A 21,513-nucleotide genomic window follows, 5' to 3' on the forward strand; every position below is an offset into this window, starting at 1 on the left:
TTCTTTGGCATTGCCTTTCTTTGGGATTGGAATGAAAACTGATGTTTTCCAGTCCTGTGGCCACAGCTGAGCTTTCCATATTTGCTGGCATATTGAATGCATCACTTTAACAGCATCATCTTTTAGGATTTGAAATAGCTCAACTGGAATTCCATCACCTCCACTTGCTTTGTTAATAGTGATGCTTCCTAAGGCCCACTTGACTTCACACTGTAAGATGTCTGCTCTAGGTGGGTAATCACACCATCATGGTTATCTGGGTCATTAAAGTCGTTTTACATAGTTCTTCTGTGTATTCTTGCCACCTATTCCACAGTCCATGTGGTTGCAAAGAGTCGGACATGTGTTAATGACTGAACGACAACAACAATAGCTCTGCTCATAGAATGTTAGAAAATATTCCCTCCATTTCATTTCCTGGAAGAGATTATAGAGATTTGGGATTTTTCTTTAAATTTTGTCAATCTTTGATAGAATTCACTTGTGAAACTGTCTGGGCCTGCTTCTTTCTTTTTGGAGTGTTATTATTAATTATTGATAAATTTTTTTAGCAAATATAGGTCTGTTCACATGATCTGTTTCTCTTGTGAGTTTTGCTTCTTAGAGTTTACATCTTTCTGCTTATAATATCCATTTGTTCTTGCATGCTGCCTCCTTTTTTGGTTTGTGATCTTAACCTATTAATTATAATTATTTTAAACTTCCTGTCTGATTACTCCAAAATCTGTGTCATAACTGAGTCTGGTACTGATGCTTGCTTTGTTTCTTCAGACTGTGTTCATCCTGCCTTTTACAATATTTTGTAATTTTTTCTTGAAATCCAGACATTATATGTTAGAAAATAGAAACTGAGGCCTTTAGCACTGTTGAGGTTTTTTATTAATCTGGTTAGGTATTAGTCTATGTTTAGTGTTCACATAGGTACCAGGGACTTCAAGTTCCTCTAGTATCCTTGTTTTTTTTGCCTCCTGTTTTCTTGGTGTTTTCCTAAAATCTCCTTCTTAAGTAGAATCTGAGCCTTGTTGGTCTTTCAGCTATTGATATAACCCACTATTATTTCACTGGAGCCCTGTTACTGAGGTGGTAAGGTGTGGGGAAAGGGAGTGTTTCATAGTTTTATGGTTGAGTTCACTGTTACGGTGAGCCTGTCTCTGGCCTGTAGCTTTCACAAGGATTTGGTATCTTTCTTTTTCTCTCCTTCCCTATATGTGAGCCACAGACTCATGGGGCAGTAGTTGAGTAATCACCTGCTTGCCTTTGAGAGCTAAGGCTCTGGTAAAATGGACTGTGTAGTCCATGGGGTCGCAGAGTCGAACACAGCTGAGCGACTTTCACTTTCACTAAGTTCCTTTTAACTAGAGAGTAGGCCTTTGTTACAGAGAACACACTGGGTACATATCAGAATGTTACATTTCCTTCTCTTTGCCAGAAATAAGAGGGATTTGTCTTCACTCTTCACAATGCAGATCTGGTGGGGTTCTTGCACTTAAAATCCATGGAAGTGTGTGGATCTCTGTAAACTCCTGGCCTCATGATTTTCTTACCCTCAAACTAGTCCACACTTATCTTCCAGCAAGTCACCAAAATTATCATTTAAGTGTCCTACAACCTTATGGCTCCAATGGCTTCTGCTTCAAGGAAGCTGATTTGACTCTTTCACTGCTTATCTGTCTCCTCAGATTTTGGGACATCCATTTGTTCTGCAATCTTAACAATATTCTCTAAGGGATGCAGGAAAATATATTTTCAGCTTGTTTAGCTTTTTCTTATTATAAGAATGAGAATGATGATTTCTAAGGTCTTCCTGTGTCAGACCTGAAACCAAAAGTTTCCTGGTGACTTTTGAGCTGAATCCTGAAAGACAAGGATAATTTTCCCAACAGTGCATGCAACTGAGAGCACATGGATTCACCCAGACTTGTCTTCCTCTATTTTCCTCTTTCATCTGGGGAGATGTCATCAGAAATTTACCTGTGAAAGTCATAAAAGAGTAGACATTAGTTGTATTTTGATCACCCAACCATTCATTCGCTCTGCCTTCTGCTATTGTTGTTCATTCACTAAGTTGTGTCCAATTCTTTGCTACCCTGTGGACTGCAACATGCCAGGCTTCTGTAACAACGCTCATTTTTCAATTAGAGCTAAACCCCATTTTCCCTCCTCCTGCAGTAATCTGTATGCTTAGGTGAAGCAGAATCCTCCTTGGACTCCAGGCATCTGACTCTGGTCTGACCAGTCAGAGTCTCAAATTTTTAGGGGTTGATTCAGGGATGTTCCAGTGATCCCACTGGAGCCAATGACATGTGAGAAAAAATGTGCTCTGGAGCTACTAGCAGGCATTATGAGCTCAGAAAGAAGACAACCACATCGACACAGAGGAAAATGGATTTGAGAGGACAGCGCAGAAGAAAACCATGTCCTAGTGATATGGTTTAAGCTTCTGCTTTCAGCCCTGCCTGAAAACAGACATGTGGACAGGATCCTTTTGCTACAGGATCCTCATATTGTTTAAGCCATGTGGGTAGGGGTTACTCCTGCTGCTTATGACCCCTACCTCAAACCCTAAGTGATATAGAAATCTTCAATCAACTATATTGATACCAGAGTACAATGCAGTACTAGGGAGATGGACCTTTAATTTCAGACCCCATAGGGAAGATACAACACTAAAAAAAAATTTTATTGACTGTGCTAGGTCTTAGTTGAGGCACACAGGATCTTCAATCTTCATCGTGGCCTGCGGGATCTTTAGTTGTGGCATGCGAACTCTTAGTTGCAGACTGTGTGATCTAGTTCCCCAACCAGGTATTGAATTCCAGCCCCCTGCATTGAGAGTGTGGATTCTTAGCCACTGGTCCACCAGGGAAGTCCCCCACCCCTTTTGAAAAATAAGTCTCACAAAATACATGCCCATATCCAGGTAAATACTTCCCAGTATGTGGTACTGGGACGAGTACTTGTTGCATATTGGGGGTCTTCACTTCTTTATTATCTGCTCTTTACCTGCAGTTTACTGGACAGTTTCCCCATATCCTATTCATTCACAAGTTAGATTTTGAGATGTCTAAATATCTTCTTGAAGACAAGTCTGCCTCTCCCTGTCATTTTATATCCTCAGCCTCTCAAGACATTATCTCCATCTGTTGCTGCTGTTTAGTCACTAAGTCATGTCCGACTCTTTTACAACCCCATTGATTGTAGCCTGCCAGGCTCCTCTATCCATGGGATTTCCCAGGCAGGAATACTGGAGTGGAGTGCCATTTCCTTCTACAGGGGATCTTCCTGACAGTGTGGGGTGAAGGTTATTGCTGCAGCTTTTACTCTGAGGCAGCCAACCAGAGCCATAAGGAGCAACCTACAGACTCAGTGCCTTAAACAAAAGCTTATTTTCTCACAATTCTGGAGGCTGGAAGTATAAGATCAAGGTGTGGGCAGGTTTAGTTTCTCCTGAAGCCTCTCTTTTGCTGGGAGAAATATCAATGACCTCAGATATGCAGATGACACCACCCTAATGACAGAAAGCAAAGAGGAACTAAAGAGCCTCTTGATGAAAGTGAAAGAGGAGAGTAAAAAAGCTGGCTTAAAACTCAACATTCAAAAAACTAAGATCATGGCATCTGGTCTGTTCACTTCATGGCAAATAGATGGGCAAACAATAGAAACAATGAGAGACTTTATTTTCTTAGACTCCAAAATCACTGCAGATGGTGACTGAAGCCATGAAATTAAAAGACACTTGCTCTTTGAATAAAAAGCTATGACAAACCTAAACGGCATATTAAAAAGCAGAGACATTACTTTGCCGACAAAGGTTTGTCTAGTCAAAGCTATGGTATTTCCAGTAGTCATGTATGGATGTGAGAGTTGGACTATAAAGAAAGCTGAGTGCTGAAGAATTGATGCTTTTGACCTGTGTTGTTGGAGAAGACTTTTGAGATTCCCTTGGACAGCAAGGGGATCCAACCAGTCAATCCTAAAGGAAATCAATCCTGAATATTCATTGGAAGGACTGATGCTGAAGCTGGAGCTCCGATACTTTGGCCACCTGATGCGAAGAACTGACTCACTTGAAAAGACCCCAAGCTGGGAAAGATTGAAGGCAGGAGGAGAAGTGGACGACAGAGGATGAGATGGTTGGATGGTATCACCGACTCGATGGACATGAATTTGAGCAAGCTCTGGGAGTTGGTGAAGGACAGGGAAGCCTGGGGTGCTGTAGTCCATGGGGTCACAGAGATTTGGACATGACTGAGTGACTAAACTGAGGCCTCTTTCCTTTTCTTGCAGGTAAGCACCTTCTGGCTGTGTCCTCACAGTTCTTCCCTCTGTGGTTGCCTCTCCAGCATCTTTCTCTTCTTACAAGGAAACCACTCATATCAGATTAGAACTCTACCATTATGACCTCATTTTACCTTAAAGTAAAAGTGAATATCACTCAGTCATGTCTGACTTTTTGCGACCCCATGGACTGTAGCCTGCCAGGCTCCTCTGTCCATGGAATTCTCCAGGCAAGAATACTGGAGTGGGTAGCCATTTCCTTCTACAGGGGATCTTCCCAACGCAGGGCTCGAATCTGGGTCTCCTGCATTGCAGGTGAATTCTTTACAGTCTGAGCAACCAGGGAAACCCTCATTTTACCTTAACTACCTCATTAAAGGCCCTAGTGCCAAACATAGTCATTTTGGGAGTTAAAGCTTTGACGTATGAATTTTGCGGGACATAACTCAGTCTATGACACCACTTTTCAGCCAGTCCTGGCAATTTCTTTTCATTTCAGATAGACTTTAATTAATTGTCTTAGTTGAGTGATGATCAGGAGAAGTTCTATTCAGCGAACATTGGTTGAGTACCTTCTCTGTACCAGCTACTTTGCTGAGCCAGTGGGGCCCTCCTCTTACCCTGAGAAGAGATCATGACCTGGAGGGCAAATGAAAGGAGAACCGGCCTTTGATTAGGTGGTTTGTCCTCACTGACCTTCTCTCTCAAGCCTGTTACACTCCTGCTATTTTCTGGCCATGCACTATCTTCCATTCAGGCCTTCTACTCCCAAAAATGCCCCCATGAAGAGAACCAATGTAACTCACTAACTGATATACCTTACAGCTGCCCCTCAAGCTTGCCCTTGACTATCTATCCCTAGGAAAAGTGATCCTGTATACTAGTCCACACTGAGAGGCTAGGATGGATAATTGCTTGGTGAACTACCTCTCCCAGGAACACAGTGCAGGAGCAAAAAAAAAAAAAAAAAAAAACCCACTGGTAGAGTTGAAGGCATTGCTGATGGGCTGGTTCAAGGATCCTTTCTGTCTTCCTTCTCACTGTACTAAGAAGGTATCATTCTTACAAATTTTGTAAAGGATGCCACTGGAAGCATGTAGAAGTGGCTTAGTAGAAGGCCATCCACAAAGATATGGGTTTTAATCCCAATGTTGGCACTGATGTATTATATAACTGTCCTCTTTCCACACCTCAGTTTCCCTACCTGCACAATGGAAAGAATAATTCCTGTCTGACTCACTCTCCAGGGACACAGAATGAATGCCATAACAGACAGAAAAGTGTTTCAGATGGAAAATGCCATAAAATAAATTCAAGGTGTTATTATTTTAAGGTGTAAAATCAGAACTTATAAAATAGGCCATAAAAATGTCCTGGTAGATGTTTTTCATTCTGGAGAAAATTAATGTCTATGTCTTGGGCTTGAATTTTCCACAGAGTCAGTCCCAGAATGTTGGAGTTGGAAACATCCTTAGAGATATTTAGTTCCACCACTCCCAATGGAGAACTTAGGCTCAGAGAGGGCAGGGATTTGCTCAGGGTCACACAGCAAGTTAGTGGCTCAGTTGGGACTGGGACCTGGTGGTACTGATAGCTTTTCCTTTGTTCTATTCCTTTTCATGGGGAAGGCAGGGAGTGGCAGGGCTAAAACCTGTGAACCATCTCTAAGCAATCCCTGAGGTTCGTGAGACCTACCTCAGAATCCAGGCGCATCTCTTCCTGATGAAGATCTCTGATCCTCGGTAAACTCTCAGAGTACATTTCCTGCCACAGTAGCTCCTCAGCGCCACAAACAGGCTTGACCCAGAAACTCTACTGGGGTCACATCTCACTCCCTGGGCTGGCTCCTGTACAGTGTGGATTGGTCTGGCTTGAGTGTAGAGGTAATTGCAATATATTGTGGTTTGGTATTGTAATAAAAATAGAGGCCATTACAGCTACCATTTATGTCATTAGTATTTAGTGGTGGTGTGTTGCAGCTTTTTTAGTGCTCATAAAACTGTCGCTGCTTGCAGATATGTCACGGTGCTGATATAAATTTAAAGGGTTGGAAATCCATAAGTCATAAAAACTAGATAGTAAATAGCAACAGAACAGGATGGACAAGAACTGTTGCATTAGGCATGCAAATGCTTATGGATTTGCATGTCTAGTGCTTGTATTAGCATAATGAGAAGCACATTTACATTACAGATGGACGTGATTAACTAGACCCTTGTAAATAAGTCCACTCAGCCTGGATGAAGGGGCCATAGAAGAGGGATTGTTACAGGGCCCAAAGGGCAAGTAGAGTCCCTTCCTGCTTCTTCTCTTGTGGCATTGACTTAGTAGAGAGGTCTTCAGAATCATTGACAATGCTCAAATGGGAATAGATCTGGACTCATGGCTAATGTGAGTTGAGTGCTCACTATGTACTAACCACTATTTAACCTTTTACCTATAAGAATCTGTCTTCAGTGCAAGAAACACAGGAGCCATGAGTTCCATCCCTGGTCAGGAAGATCCCCTGGAAGAGGCATGGCAAACCACTCCAGTATCCTTGCTTGGAAAATCTGATGGCCCACAAAGTGAGGGTTGTTTACCCTTTGTCATTCTTCCCTTCCTTCCTCATTCTTCTCTTTGCTCTGAAGATGTCCCCATCTCATACCTCTGTGAGCTTCCCACTGGGGTGTCATGCTAGAACTTATCCTCCCAATACTCCCCAATCTTTTCATCAGAATTGCTTGTCTTACAAATGGACACTCTCTCACTGACCAGCTCTCTGCTTTCCAAAGTGTTTCCATATTGAGCAAAGAAGCTCAATCAGTGCTAAAATGATTATGGATACTACTGAAATCAAATGTCTCACTTCCCTGGGATAGAATAGAGGGGTTGAAAGTTCATAAAATCCAATGTCTTCCTACAGGTTTACAAGATGGAAGTAACTGAAAGGACAAACAACTAGGAAGATGGTGTATTGGTCTTGAGTCAAGTCTTGTAGTTTTAAATCTAATAATTCTCTCACTTCACCAACTTCTGATTTTACAGTTAATCCCAAAGAAATGTGATGATGGTGGAAACTACCAGCCTTGAGACTGGTGAGTGGTGGAGACAGTTTGAACATACTATAGGTCTCTATCTGTGAGGAGAGCTGGCTTTTTTGGAAGTGCTGTAGTGGGAACCCTCCTGAATGTATTCAACATGACAATTTGCCTATTCATCTCCAGAGTGTTTGTCTCTTATCATGAAAATCCCTACCTGAAATGACCTTTTGTACAAATCCAAGATGACCGCAAGTGTCAGCCACCCAAGCACCAACATTGTTTTAAGAATAGGTACAGGAAACATTTAGGGTGATATTCTTTCATGGCTCAGCTGGTAAAGAATCCACCTGCAATGCAGGAAACCTGGGTTTGATTCCTGGGTTGGAAAGATCCCCTGGAAAAGGGAAAGGCTACCCACTCCAGTATTCTGGCATGGAGAATTCCATGGGCTGTGTAGTCCATGGGGTCGCAGAGAGTCGGACACAACTGAGCAACTTTGACTTCACTCTCATGGCTCAGTGGCAAAGAATCCATCTGTCAAAGCAGAAGACACGGGTTCAATCCTGGGGTAGGGAAGATCCTTTGGAGAAGGACATGGCAACCCACTTCAGTATTCTTGCCTGGGAAATCTCATGGACAGCAGAGTCTGGCACGTTACAGTCCATGGGGTCACAAAAGAGTTGGACACTACTTAGCGACCAAACAGCAACAACAACTAAAGGAAAGGGGGATAAAGGCTGACTTTTACTGTATTTGGGCTAAATATTCGGTACATACCCCCTGTATGAAAAAGTCTGCCCAGAGGTCACTCTGTGAAACAACTCAGTAGCTGTCATTATTATTGAAATTTATTTGGCTCTCTCAGGTCTTAGTTGTAGTACGTTCAAGGGCTCAGTAGTTGCAGTGCAAGGGCTTAGTTGCTCGGAGGCCTGTAGGATCTTAGTTCCCCAATCAGCTATTGAACCTGTGTTCCTTGCATTGCAAGGCAGAGTCTTATCCACTGGACCACCAGGGAAGTCCCAGTAGCTGTTCTTGCAATGTTTAAATAAACATGGACATTCAAATTGTGGTAGTCACTCAGTTGTGTCTGACTCTTTGTGACGCTATGGACTATAGCCCGCCAGGCTCCTCTGTCCATGGAATTCTCCAGACAAGAATATTAGAGTGGGTAACCATTCCCTTCTCTAGGGGAGCTTCTCAAACCAGGGATCAAACATGGGTCTTCTTCATGGCAGGCAGATTTTTACCGTCTGAGCCCATTGTCTGGTTATGATGTATTTGATTTACTTTCCTGATGGAGCATTGAATAATACATAGCAGAAGCAGCAAGAATCTATAAACCCAATGTTGGGGAAAGGAAGCCAGGGGCATCATTCAACAGTGAGTTCCGGGCCTCTCCTAGGATAAGGTCCCAGGATGCCTACCTACCAGGCTCCAAGGGACTCAAGGACACCAGGTGTCCTGCAACATATTTGGCCTCGATATTTCCCCATCTCCAAGAAACTCATGAGCTTCTTTAAATGAGTTTCCAAATGTGTGTTTAGGCTGGATTTACGTCCGGGTGGCTGCATATTAAATGCTGATTATTAAAAACATTTGCATGGCGCTTTAGCAACGATAGATTATGTATCTGTTACCTAAGTCTCAGTGAAGGCTTTATTAATTCATTATTATTTTATCAACATACAATAAACTGTTCTATTAAATCTAAATTAGACAGATATTTGGGAGGGATCATCTAAAAGGACCTCAGCCGAGACTATCCCCAGGGAAGGACTTAATGAAGTTTCAAACAGTTAATAACCCTCAGTTCATAAATAAACCATGGGTATTTAAAGACCTGCAAAATACTAAAATAAGATGTTGAGACTCAACAGAGGAAGTATAAGAGAGTACCCTTGGAATTACCCTCCTTGCTACTCACAGGTAAAACCTCTACTTTTAGACAACATTTCTTGAATGCCTAGGAATATGTGACACTCTTGGGGACTTCAGGATAGCATTGCCTTTGGTCCCAAATTCACTAAGGAAATGGGAAGAGCCTTGGAATATTTATTTTTCCTTCTCTTAAATAATCCACCTTTAGCTTTAAAAAATATTTTGGCCTAAGGGGTGAAGGGTGATAAAAGAGATTCTGCTCTGACATGAGATAATGTGAAAATCTCTTAACAATCCTATAAGATAAATTGAAAGTCAAACCTCATAACTCCTACTCTGGAGGCAGAATTAGCTACATAATTTTCAGGACCCAGTGGAAAATAAAATGCAAGTCACCCTGTTCAAAATTAATTGAGAAATTTAAGATGGCAGCAGTAGAACAATTAACCAAGCATGAGGTCCTTTCTGTGTGTGGGGCTGAGTGTAACTACAGGTTGAATGACCATGAAGCTGGCCTATCTGGATGACTCCTAAGCAAGGTAGATGGAGTCCTGAGAGGCAAAGGCCTCAAGGTGGAGAAGTTCTGGTCTTCCATTGGCCATGGGGTGGGTAGAGATTTCAAAGGACTATTATAGGGAGAAGAGTGAGACTGTAAGGGTAAGTTGGAGTCAGATCATAAGAGGCTTATCTGACAGGCTAAGTGGGGCAGGAAGTTATGGAAAGTTTTAGAATTGAGTGTGAAGACCTCAGAAACTCAAGTTCACTGATGTCAAGGTCCAAGGACTAACTCAGTTGAGAATATTTCTTCCTATTGCAAGGTGTGTACTTCCAAACTTACTCACTTTTTGAGTACTGCTCTGAGCCAACACTTGACTTTTTTTTCCTCTCTTCAGCTTCAGTTCCCAGCAAACACTGTGTGGGTTTTCAAGTGGTGACCAACTATGGAAGGATTGAGTCATTCTTATTTCAGGTTGGCCCTGAAAGAAGATGGGCTTCCCTGGTGGCTCAAATGGTAAAGAATCTGCCTGCAAAGTGAGAGACCTGGGTTCAATCCCTGGGTTGGGAAGATCCCCTGGAGAAGGGAACAAAAACCCACTCCAGTATTCTTGCCTGGAGAATTCCATGGACAGAGGAGCCTGGTGGGCTACAGTCTGTGGAATTGCAAAGAGTCGGACATGACTGAGCGACTAACACACACTCTGAAAGAAGATCCTGAGACATAGGCTTGGGGGTAAGTGGTTTAACTATGGGGGTGATCCAAGTAAGCAGAATGAGGAAGCAAAGAGAAAAAGAGAAAAACAAACAGAGGGAAAAGCCAATACAAATTATATCATGGAGTGATTGACCACACTGGGCAAATGGGATTTGGTTTCCCTTGGGAACTCTCTGTAGAATCATGCAAAATGCACTACAGAACTGTCACTGTGAAGAATAGGAAGCTGGTTTATCCAGTGACTCCCGTGCCCCATAGGTTGAGGATGCCCTTTTAGAGGTATTATCCAGCATGCACTTTGGGGCTACATCTGCCAGGATCTGAAGGACATGTGTGGCTTCAGGTAATATTCTGGGACAGAAAGAAATGGAGAGATGCTGAAACACAGTCGAGGTGGGATGCTGGTGCCCAGAGGTGTCCCCACAGCTGCGTAGAAATCAGGTGGGGCTACAGAATATTGCACGGGATACATAAACAATTGGTAACAGGCTCCTTAGGCCACTGAAATGTCTTCATGGCCCAACCTAAGCAGGACTTATTTTCTGGGGACCCATAGACAAGTGGAAAGGTTTGGGGAAAGCAGTTGGTTTTCCTTTCCAGTGCCAACTGTAGAAGCAGAGTGTGTGTCTTATATGGGGATAATATAGGATATAGGTTAGATTACAAGGCTGCCCTGGAGGATAACTGAGTTCCTTCACATCTCTCTTCCCATTGAATGCCTGGAATTCCAACTCTACCCTGAAACTTTTAGTGGGAATGGCAGCTTAGGGATGCTGGATTCCCGGCAGCATGGAGTGGATGGGAGACACATGACTTTGCCAATGACCAACTCTTAATCCAAAGACCATGAGGTAATTTTGAGAGCATAAACTGTGGAGAGAGGAAAGCCCTGGGTTTAAACCCTGGTATATTTTCACCCTGCTTATTTAACTTATATGCAGAGTACATCATGAGAAACACTGGGCTGGAAGAAGCACAAGCTGGAATCAATATTGCCGGGAGAAATATCAATAACCTCAGATATGCAGATGATACCACCTTCTGGCAGAAAGTGAAGAAGAACTAAAAAGCCTCTTGATGAGAGTGAGAGAGGAGAGTGAAAAAGTTGGCTTAAAGCTCAACATTCAGAAAACTAAGACCATGGCATCTGGTCCCATCACTTCATGGGAAATAGATGGGGAAACAGTGGAAACAGTGTCAGACTTTATTTTGGGGGGCTCCAAAATCACTGCAGATGGTGACTGCAGCCATGAAATTAAAAGACGCTTACTCCTTGGAAGGAAAGTTATGACCAACTTAGACAGTATATTAAAAAGCAGAGACATTACTTTGCCAACAAAGGTCCGTCTAGTCAAGGCTATGGTTTTTCCAGTAGTCATGTATGGATGTGAGAGTTGGACTATAAAGAAAGCTGAGCACCGAAGAACAGATGCTTTTGGAGTGTGGTGTTGGAGAAGACTCTTGAGAGTCCCTTGGACTGCAAGAAGATCCAACCAGTCCATCCTAAAGGAGATCAGCCCTGAGTGTTCATTGGAAGGACTGATGTTGGAGCTGAGACTCCAATACTTTGGCCACCTCATGCGAAGAGTTGACTCATTGGAAAAGACCCTAATGCTGGGAAGGATTGGAGGCACGAGGAGAAGGGGATGACAGAGGATGAGGTGGCTGGATGGCATCACCGACTCAATGGACATGAGTTTGGGTAAACTCCGGGAGTTGGTGATAGACAGGGAAGCCTGGCGTGCTGCGATTCATGGGGTCACAGAGTCAGACACGACTGAGCAACTGAATTGAACTGAACTGAACTGACTTGTGAGCTGTGAATTTGGGGCAAGTCATTCATTCACTTAGGTAGCTATTAATTAACTAAACAGTTACTGAGAATTGATTTTATTCTAGGCATGGAACAAGGCCACCTCAGGTTTCTAGGCTAGAGAAAGTAGGCAATAAAGTATAGGGAAAAATCGATAAGCCTGACTTCCCAGGTGGTGCAGTGGCAAAGAATCCGCCTGCCAACTCAGGAGACAGGAGATGCGGGTTCAATCCCTGGGTTGGGAAGATCCCCTGGAGTAGAAAATGGCAAAGCACTCCAGTATTCTTGCCTGAGAAATCCCACAGACAGAGGGGCCTGGCAAGCTACAGTCCATGGGGTCACAAAGAGTAGGACACAACTGAGCAGGCACACACTCACACTCACAAAAATGGATAAAAGCAAAGCGTTATGTCTATAAAATGACTCATGTGAAATGGTAGAGCATGATTGGAACGAGGAAGGTGAATAAACTATGTAGATAGGGTAGTAAGGCTGGGTTTCTTATTGGAATAAAAAGAGACAACCACGGGAAAAGCAGGGATAAGAGATTTCTAGGCAGATAGAACAGCATGTGTTAAGGTCGTGACATATTAAAGAGTTCGCATGTTTGTAGAACCAAGAGGTGGAGAAGGAAATGGCAACCCACTCCAGTACTCTTGCCTGGAAAATCCCATGGACGGAGGAGCCTGGTAGGCTGCAGTCCATGTGGTCGTGAAGAGTCGGACATGACTGAATGACTTCACTTTCACTTTTCAGTTTCATGCATTGGAGAAGGAAATGGCAACCCACTCCAGTGTTCTTGCCTGGAGAATCCCAGGGACGGTGGAGCCTGATGGGCTGCCATCTATGGGGTCGCACAGAGTCAGACGTGACTGAGCAGCAGACACGACTTAGCAGCAGCAGCAGCAGCAGCAGAACCAAGAGGAAGCCAGGTTGACTGGACTGTATTAAGTGAGGGGAAGATAGGCAGGAGATAAAATCCCAGAGGAGGGCAAGAGTTAGACTATGTTGGCATCATAGGCCAATTAAAAAACTTGAGATTTTTATTTCAAGTGCAGAGGGGAGCCATAGATATATTTTAAGCAAAGGAGTAATGTGATACAACTTTTCATTTTAAAAAAGATCACTCTCAATAAAGTGAGGTGACTCATTTGGAAGAAGGACAAGAATAGCCATGGAGGGACCAACCAAGAGGGTTTTGTGATATTTCAGGGATCACAGTAGTATTTGGGATGAAGGGAGGTGGGTAGATTTGAGGTATATTTGTGCAGTAGAGTCAAGCAGACTTGCTGATGGGTTTGATGTTGGGGTGGAGAGAGGAATTTCAGTGATGATTCCCTGAAGAAACAGGAGCGTCATTTACTGATGTGGGTAAGACTGAGAGAAAATATGTGTATGTGCCCATGGGGGATCAAACAGATGGATATGCTGAGTTTGAGACATCTGTAAGGCCTGAAGGTAGAGACGGAAACTTGGTATTGGCTTTTTGGGTCTAGAGTGTGGTGAAAGCATTTTGGCTGGAGACTAAACTTGGAATCCTTAGTATAGAGATGCTTTTTTGAAAGCCTGGGAAAAGATGCAAACTGTGAAGTGAGGGCAAGAAGACCTTCTGCAGAGTCAGATACTGATCAGAAAGTTCAAGTTCCCTCTTCCCTCTCCCATGACTCCTGTCCTTCCTTATGGGGGCTAGCAGGCAGGCCCTCTGGAGGCTTGTCCAGAGGCTACAGTGAGGGGCCCAGCCTTTGAGTTGAGGAGCCACACAATCTCAGCTCAGCCATAGTGACAGGCTAGACTTGCATAGGCTCGTTATTTCTGAACAACATGACTTATTGGATTGTGCTGGAGGACTGCCACAGACAAGATGGGACATGAGCCTTTGACACTGAACTCATTTCCAAGGCAGAAGCCACATTGATTCATATTTATTTCAATGTGGTGAGCTGGAGAGGACAGGCAGACCTTGGTGTCAGGAACCTGAGTCCCACATGCAAAGTGAATGTGAGCCCATTTAAAGCTGTGATGACAAAAGGCCTTGGTTGCTAGGAAGAAGGCAGTGGAGAGGCCCCACATAAGCTGTTTGCCAAGGTGGATTAAATACACATTGAAATATGAATGATTGGAGGCCTTTTAAAGACGGTCACCTGACATACAGAGATCACATTTCTCTTCCCGTGGAAAATGGCAGCAGGTATCAATTGTTAGAGAACAGCGTGTGAATGCATGGCAGGCCTTGTGCAGTGCTTTGTTCCACATGGAGCATTTCTCTTGCACTGTGACAGTGTCTGCACGATGGCTGCAAACGTACACAGGCAAAACCACACATACACACACACACATACTGGTTATTCATTTGTAGGTATTTTAGAGCTTCCTTTGAATTCTTATTAATAGAGAGGATTCACATGCTTTAACTGCCTTCTCCTAGCTCCCTAAAGTGTACTGTTGAAGAGTTTTCAAGCAACCATCATGTCAGCTTCAGCCATAATATCCCCTTATGTTAAGAATCCTAGTTCTGGTCTCAAATAGACTTGAGTCCAAATGTTCTGTCATTATAATCTTGAACTAGTGACTTCATCTTTCTAGGCTTTATACATTTATTTTCATATAAAATGGAAATGATAATAAACTATCAAAATGTACAGAGCTATTGGGAGTGGTAGGGGGTTTGATGCCCAAAGAGCATTTAGCACAGAGCCTGGGACGTGATAGGTACTCTGTCTGTTACTCACATCCCAAGCTGTGACTTTCAAATGAGTTAACAGAGGTCACTGAGGGAATGGCAACCCACTCTAGTATTCTTGCCTGGAGAATTCCTTGGACAAGAGGAGCCTGGAGGGCTACAGTCCACTGGGTTGCAAAGAGTCACACACGATTGAGCAACTAACACTTTCACTTTCAAGGCTAAGTGAGTCAGCCAAGGTCATGGCTGCTATGGTGGTAGGGACTGAATACTTGTGACCCCCCACCCACAAACCAAATTCATATGTTGAAGCCCTAACCCTCAGTGTGATATGGGGCCTTTGGGTTGTAATCAGGGTCAGATTAGGTCATGAGGGTGGAGGCTCAAGATGAGACTTAGTGGCCTTATAAGAAAAAGAAGAGAGAACTTTCTCTCTCTTTCTCTGAGCTCACACCTGGAAGAAAGAACATATGAGGACATAGCAAGAAGTCGGCTATCTCTAAGCCAGGAAGAGAGGCTTTATCAGGAACTGAATCAGCCAATACCTTGGTCTTGGACTTGCCAGCCTCCAGAACTGTGAGAAACAAATCTCTATGATTGAAGACACCCAGTCTGTGATATTTTGTTATGGCAGCATGAGCTGCCTAAGACATATGGTAAGTCCCAACTGGAGCTCATATTCTGTCCCCAAATTTAGGCACAAATCTCAGACAAGCCCCAGAAATAGGCTTGAAGCATCCACAGGCATAAAGGAAATTAGAAAGTGGGCCTACACTCTGCCTCCTTCTGGTCTTTCTCCTTGGTTTCCATGGGATTCTATGTGGTAACGCACACCTAGTTTCCAGACCCAATGTCAAAGTGTCCAAGTTACCAAGCATAAGCGTGATATGTTTGTGTGTTGTGCTTAGTTGCTCAGTTGTGTCTGACTCTTTGTGACCCCCATGGACTGTAGCCCTCAAGACTCCTCTGTCCATGAAATTCTCCTGGCAAGAATCCTGGAGTGGGTCTGTTCAGTTCAGTTGCTCAGTCGTGTCCAACTCTCTGTGACCCCATGGACTGCAGCATGCCAGGCTTCCCTGCATCACCAACTCCTGGAGCTTGCTCAAACTCATGTCCATCGAGTCGGTGATGCCATCCAACCATCTCATCCTCTGTTGTCCCCTTCTCCTTCTGCCTTCAGTCTTTCCCAGCATCAGGGTCTTTTCCAGTGAGTCAGTTCTTCTCATCAGGTGGCCAAAGTATTGGAGCTTCAGCTTCAGCATCAGTCTTTCCAATGAATATTCAGGACTGATTTCCTTTAGGATTGACTAGTTTGATTTCCTTGTAGTCCAAGGGACTCTCAAGAGTCTTCTCCAACACCACAGTTTAAAATGGAGTGTGTAGCCATTCTCTTTTCCAGGGGATCCTCCCAACTCAGAGATCGAACCTATGTCTCTTGCATTGCAGGTGGATTCTTTACCATCTGAGCCACCAGAGGAGTCCCATGACCTTTTTACTCACAATCAATATTCATTTGATTCATATTTATTTTTTGACTTATTCATTCATTCGTTCGGCACATTTCCATTCAAACTTTAATCACTCAGCACTTCTTTAGCACCTACTCTGTCCAGGTTCTTTGCTAAACTGTGAAATACATCTTTGCAAACTGTGCAGGTCAGTGGCTTTGAAGACGCTGCACAGCATGTTCCGGGTGAGGCCTTTCCTCTCCATCTGCTCTCCTCCCAAGTCCTTGCATCATACACATGCCAGAAAGCATCACGGTACTCATCTTGTTCCCTCCCAGCATCCAACTCCAGCCTACAGCCTCTGAATGGTGAGGGTGAGTATCCAGTGCCTGTCCCTGTTGCCCAGTCTTGCCCAGATCCCTGTGTTTTTTTCTGTTGCTGCTGCAACAAATCGGGCTTCTCATGTGGCTCAGTGGTAAAGAATTCACCTGCCAATTCAGGAAACTTGGATTTGATCCCTGGGTTGGGAAGATCCCCTGGAGAAAGGCATGGCAACCCACTCCAGTATTCTTGCCTGGAGAATCCCATGGACAGAGGAGCCTGGTGGGCTACAGTCCATGGGGTCACACAGAGTTGAACACAGCTGAGCACACATGCACACACACACTGCAACAAATCACCCCAAATTCAGTGGCTTAAAAAAGCACAAATGTATTATCTTTCAGTTCTAGGGGGTAAGTAAAGTTCGACAAGGGTCTCACTATGCTAAATGCAAGATGGCATCAGGCTGCATTCCCTTTTGCAGGCTCCAGTAAAAAATCCATTTCCTTGCTTTTTCCGTCTTCTAGAGGCCACCCACTTTCCTTGGCGCGAGGCCCCTTCTTCCACCTCCAAAGTCAGCAGTGCTACAAGTTTCTGACTCTTCTCATCACATCAGTTCATCTGACTTGGTCAGGAAAGGTTCTCTGCTTTTAAGAATTCAGGTGACCAGATTGGGTCCACCTGGATAATCTGGGCTAATCTCCACTTTCAAGGCCCTTAACCTTAATCCTATCTACCAAGTCCCAAAAGGTAACATATTCACAGGCTTCAGGGTTAGGGCGTGGGTGTATTTGGAGGCGCATTATTCTGCCTACCACGGTCGCTCAGCAGATCACTGGGTGGGGCCAGCACCACCTGATGGATTCAGAGTGTCTGCCACTAGGCTCTGGAAGGACTGCAGGAAGGTTCTATGTCCCGGCTAAGAGGAGCAGGGAGTGAAAGTTCAGTTTCAGTGCAGTGAATGGAGGCTCTCCAGTCAATCAAATTATAGTTCAATCAGTTCATTTTAATCACTCCTCTGGAGAGAAGTAAAACCCTGTGTTGAGGAATACACAGCAATTTTATTGATGACAAGTTTAATTGTTTCATTTTTCCTTACTGTCTCCAGCACAGTCGACTTTTAATCAGTGGGAGCTGAAGTTCTAATGAAGTAAAGTCCACTTCTCCGCAGATCACAACTAGCTGGAAATAATTGGGCTGAGACTCCCATCCAGACACTGCAGAGCCGCTGGCATTTTCCTGAAAACTGGGCTTAATTGCTTTGCTGATGTTGTTAAGTAGTCCTGAGGGAGTGGCAGGAGTAACGCTGCCCACATATGCCAGGAAACAATATCCCGAATGTCTTTAAAAGGTCCTCAAAGTTTGTCCAACTGGTAGTGAGAAAGAGAAAAATGAAACGGTGTGTTTTCTGCAGGCAGGGCCCCAGGGGTGATGTGCAGGAGCCATGACATAGACCGCCATAGTTTGATCCAGAGCAACTTCCACGTCAACGCCTGCAACTTTTTTCCTTCCTCTGAAAGCTGAGCAGGATTTTGAGTGCAGGTGTGTTTGTACCATTCCTCTGTGTTTTGGGGAGTTTCAGAGGAAGTTATTGGGATCTTGGGGGAAGGTGGCTGGCCTAGCCTCTGAAAAGGGAGGGCTGGTGATGACAGAGCTGGAGAGGGCAAGTGGCTGGTGTTTTAGCCCTGAGCAGAGACAGAGGGGGTTGGCTGGACTGGAGAAATCCTAGGATCATGGAATCAAGGCTTGGAAGAAGTAGAGATATTACCTCCTTTCTCCCCCTACCCCCCACAATTTAGCTTCACTTGATGGGACGATGCTAATAGCTCTTAGTTTTTGCTCACTTAGTATTTGGACTCGGTACTTAAGTGTGCTCCTTTATTCTGCAAATCCAGTAAATCAGGTGTTCTTATTATCCCTTATTTCAATAAAGAAATCAGAGTTTTCCAATCTACAAAATTTACCCAAAGCCACCAATTTGTAGGATTTGAACCTAGATCTTCAGGACACCAGAATCAGTTCTCCTGCCCACCCCCACATCTCCATACCATATATTCAGCCACCACCACATCATTACAAATAGAAAACTTTTGTCGCATATTTATCATGTTCCAGGCCTAGTACTAAACACTTTCTGTATACTATCTTATTTCATCTCAAAAGCAACCCTGTAATGCGGGAGTCCTGGGTTCAATCCTTGGATTGGGAAGATCCCCTGGAGAAGGGAAAGGCTACCCACTCCAGTATTCTGGCCTGGAGAATTCCATGGATTGTATAGTCCATGGGGTCACAAAGAGTCGTACATGACTGAGCGACTTTCACTTCACTTCAAGAGGAATGTTCCCATTTTGAGAATAAGAGTTAGGGAGAGAGGTCTGGAGAGGACACTGTCAAAGATGACTCCCCTGGGACTGAGTCTAACACAGGTCTGTCTGCTTTGAGATTGTGTGTGTTTAGACAGCACAATGTTGGGGAAAAGACCCAGCTCCTAAATGGGAACTGACATTGGTGCTCTCTCAATCCATCCAAACCTGAGATTCCTTACTTCCATGGTCCTGGATCTGGATGAGGTGGGTAAACATGGGATCAGAGAAAAGGAGAAAAAAAAAAACCAAACACCCAACGGAGTCCTAACCTATTAATAACTGTGGTTTTGGAGACTTGAGTTTGATTGCTGCCTCTGACCCCAGTCTTGAGAAAATAATTTAACTTTGGTAAGCCTCCACTGCATGTCTGAAATGGGCTATTGTGAGGATTGAGTGAAATCATGTATTCATTCTTTTATTCTAGAAATTTTTATTGAGCTTCTATTCCATGCTGAGAACTGTCTTAGGTACCAGGGATGCAGCAAAGAGCAAGGCAGATAATGTCGCTGCTCTAGTGGAACTTAGATTCTCCTTGCAAAGTCAGATAATAGCAAGTCAGCAAATCAATAAATTGGAGAATTCTTGCTTGTAGTAAGTTCTGCAAAAAGTAATACAATGGAGGGTAACTCCCAGGAGTGGCAGGGAGCGTTGGTGGGCAGGAAAGGCCTCTGAAGAGAAGATAAGGGACCTGGGACCTGTGTTGTTTGCAGGAATCAATCACACAGGCATCTCAGGGAGTAGCTGGCTAGAGAAAGGTAGCAAAATGTGCAAAGATCTCAAAGCAGAAACAAGTTTAGCTTGTAGAAGAACAGAGAAAAAACCAGTGTGGCCAGAGTGAAATAAATGAGGGAAAAGAGGTGAGATAGGAGGATTAGAGGGAAGCAGTGAACAGATCATGCAGGACCTAAAGGAACAGGCTGCAGAATTTGGATTTAGTTCTAATCTCTGTTGGAATCCATTCCAGGGTTCCTTGTTAGGAAGAAGAATGACAACGTTTGATGTACTTTTGAAAAAGGGATTTGAAAAGTTGAATTTTTAGTTGACTTAAGGAAGCAAGTTTAGAAACAAAGAGACCAGGGAGGTAGTTCTCCCTCTACAACATCCTGAGGTCTCAACAAACAATAGGTTGTTACAATGATTAGCATTCCCCAAGGGAGTTAGCGCTTGGGGAGATAAATGGTTAAATATACAGGTGCATGCATGCTCAGTTGCCCAGTCATGTCCCACTCTTTGCTACCCTATGGACTGTAGCCCGCCAGGTCCTCTGTCCATGGAATTTTCCAGGCAAGAATACTGTAGTGGCTTGCCATCCTCCTTCAGGGGATCTTCCCAACCTAGGCATAAAACCCTTGTCTCCTACATTGACAGGTGGATTCTTTACCACTGAGCCACCTGGGAAGCCCAAACACACAGGTATCAGGAGGAAGAAGGGTATAGCCAGTCACCTAAAATATGATGAGTATTTCTGGAGACAAGTATTCATGAAGCATTATGTTCCTTAATGAATGGAAAAATGGTGAGTGCAGAAAACAGAAAAAAGGAGCCTGGATGATAATGATGAAACACGAGTGATTGATCAGCCCATTTTCTTACAGCAATTATGACTGTATGATTGCTGAGTCATTTTGACAATAAATAACCGAAAGAGTCCTTGAATGGATGAATCTGGGAGACAGCAATATCATCAGAACCTTGTCTTTAAATTCCCACTACCCAGGGAGAATCTCAGTTTTTGCCAACACAGTTCTTATCCCAAGCCATGTTGATACTTTTATTTGAATTTTTTTCTGATTTTAAGTAACAAAGGTTGAATTAAAATACTATAAAAAAATCACAGGGGGAAAAAGTGAAAAGAAAGACAATATTCTCCTGGCATTTGTTTCAAAGTTGCAAAATATAGTGTCTTGACAGCAGCAAGAGAGATTTTTCTCCTTTAAACTAGGTGTTGGAAAATGTGCTCCATTTAAGCGAATCAATATCTTTAATTTCAGCCCATTGCCCTGATTTAGTGCCCGATTTCCAGGGAAATGTAGAAAGAGTCAAGCCTCGTAACTTTGTATAGTTTCTGTGAAAAAGAAGCCGAAGACCATGAGTGACGAAGTGGCTCTTTTCGGGAATGATTCAACTTCCTTCTACTTCTTGGCTGAATATGGACTGCTTGTGAAGCAATAGTGAGTTGAAGAAAAATAAAGGAGGGAAGGGAATAGGAAGTTTTGAGTGTGGAGGGAGTAATTGTAAATATTACGGCCTGAAAATGCCTCACAGAGAAGGTGACTTTTGAATAAAGACATGCAGGGGATAAAAGGGTGCTCCAGATAGAAATGTAGGGGAAGAGGAGCCCAGGCAGAGAGAGCAAGAAGGGCAAATGCTGTGAGATTTGAGCAGGCTTCAGTGTTTGTGAGTGTCCTAGTATGGCTGGGGTGGAGGGAGAAAGTAAGAGTGTCAGGATTGAGTGGGGCTTTGTGGTTCATTTGGAGGAATTTTGCTTTCATG

General features: G+C 43.7%; 1 long non-coding RNA gene across 1 annotated transcript in view; it reads right to left on the reverse strand.

The window, feature by feature from the left end:
* Positions 1–806: 806 nt before the first annotated feature.
* Positions 807–21,513, reverse strand: part of LOC145512188 (uncharacterized) — a 48,848-nt gene continuing 28,141 nt past the window's right edge. Inside the window, exon 3 of the long non-coding RNA XR_014058382.1 lies at positions 807–1,971. This is a non-coding gene — a long non-coding RNA (uncharacterized LOC145512188). The remainder of the gene's footprint in view (positions 1,972–21,513) is intronic.

The sequence above is a fragment of the Giraffa tippelskirchi genome, chromosome 7, assembly GCF_054371585.1.
Source record: "Giraffa tippelskirchi isolate mGirTip1 chromosome 7, T2T-mGirTip1v1.2.pri, whole genome shotgun sequence".
Taxonomy (NCBI): domain Eukaryota; kingdom Metazoa; phylum Chordata; class Mammalia; order Artiodactyla; family Giraffidae; genus Giraffa; species Giraffa tippelskirchi.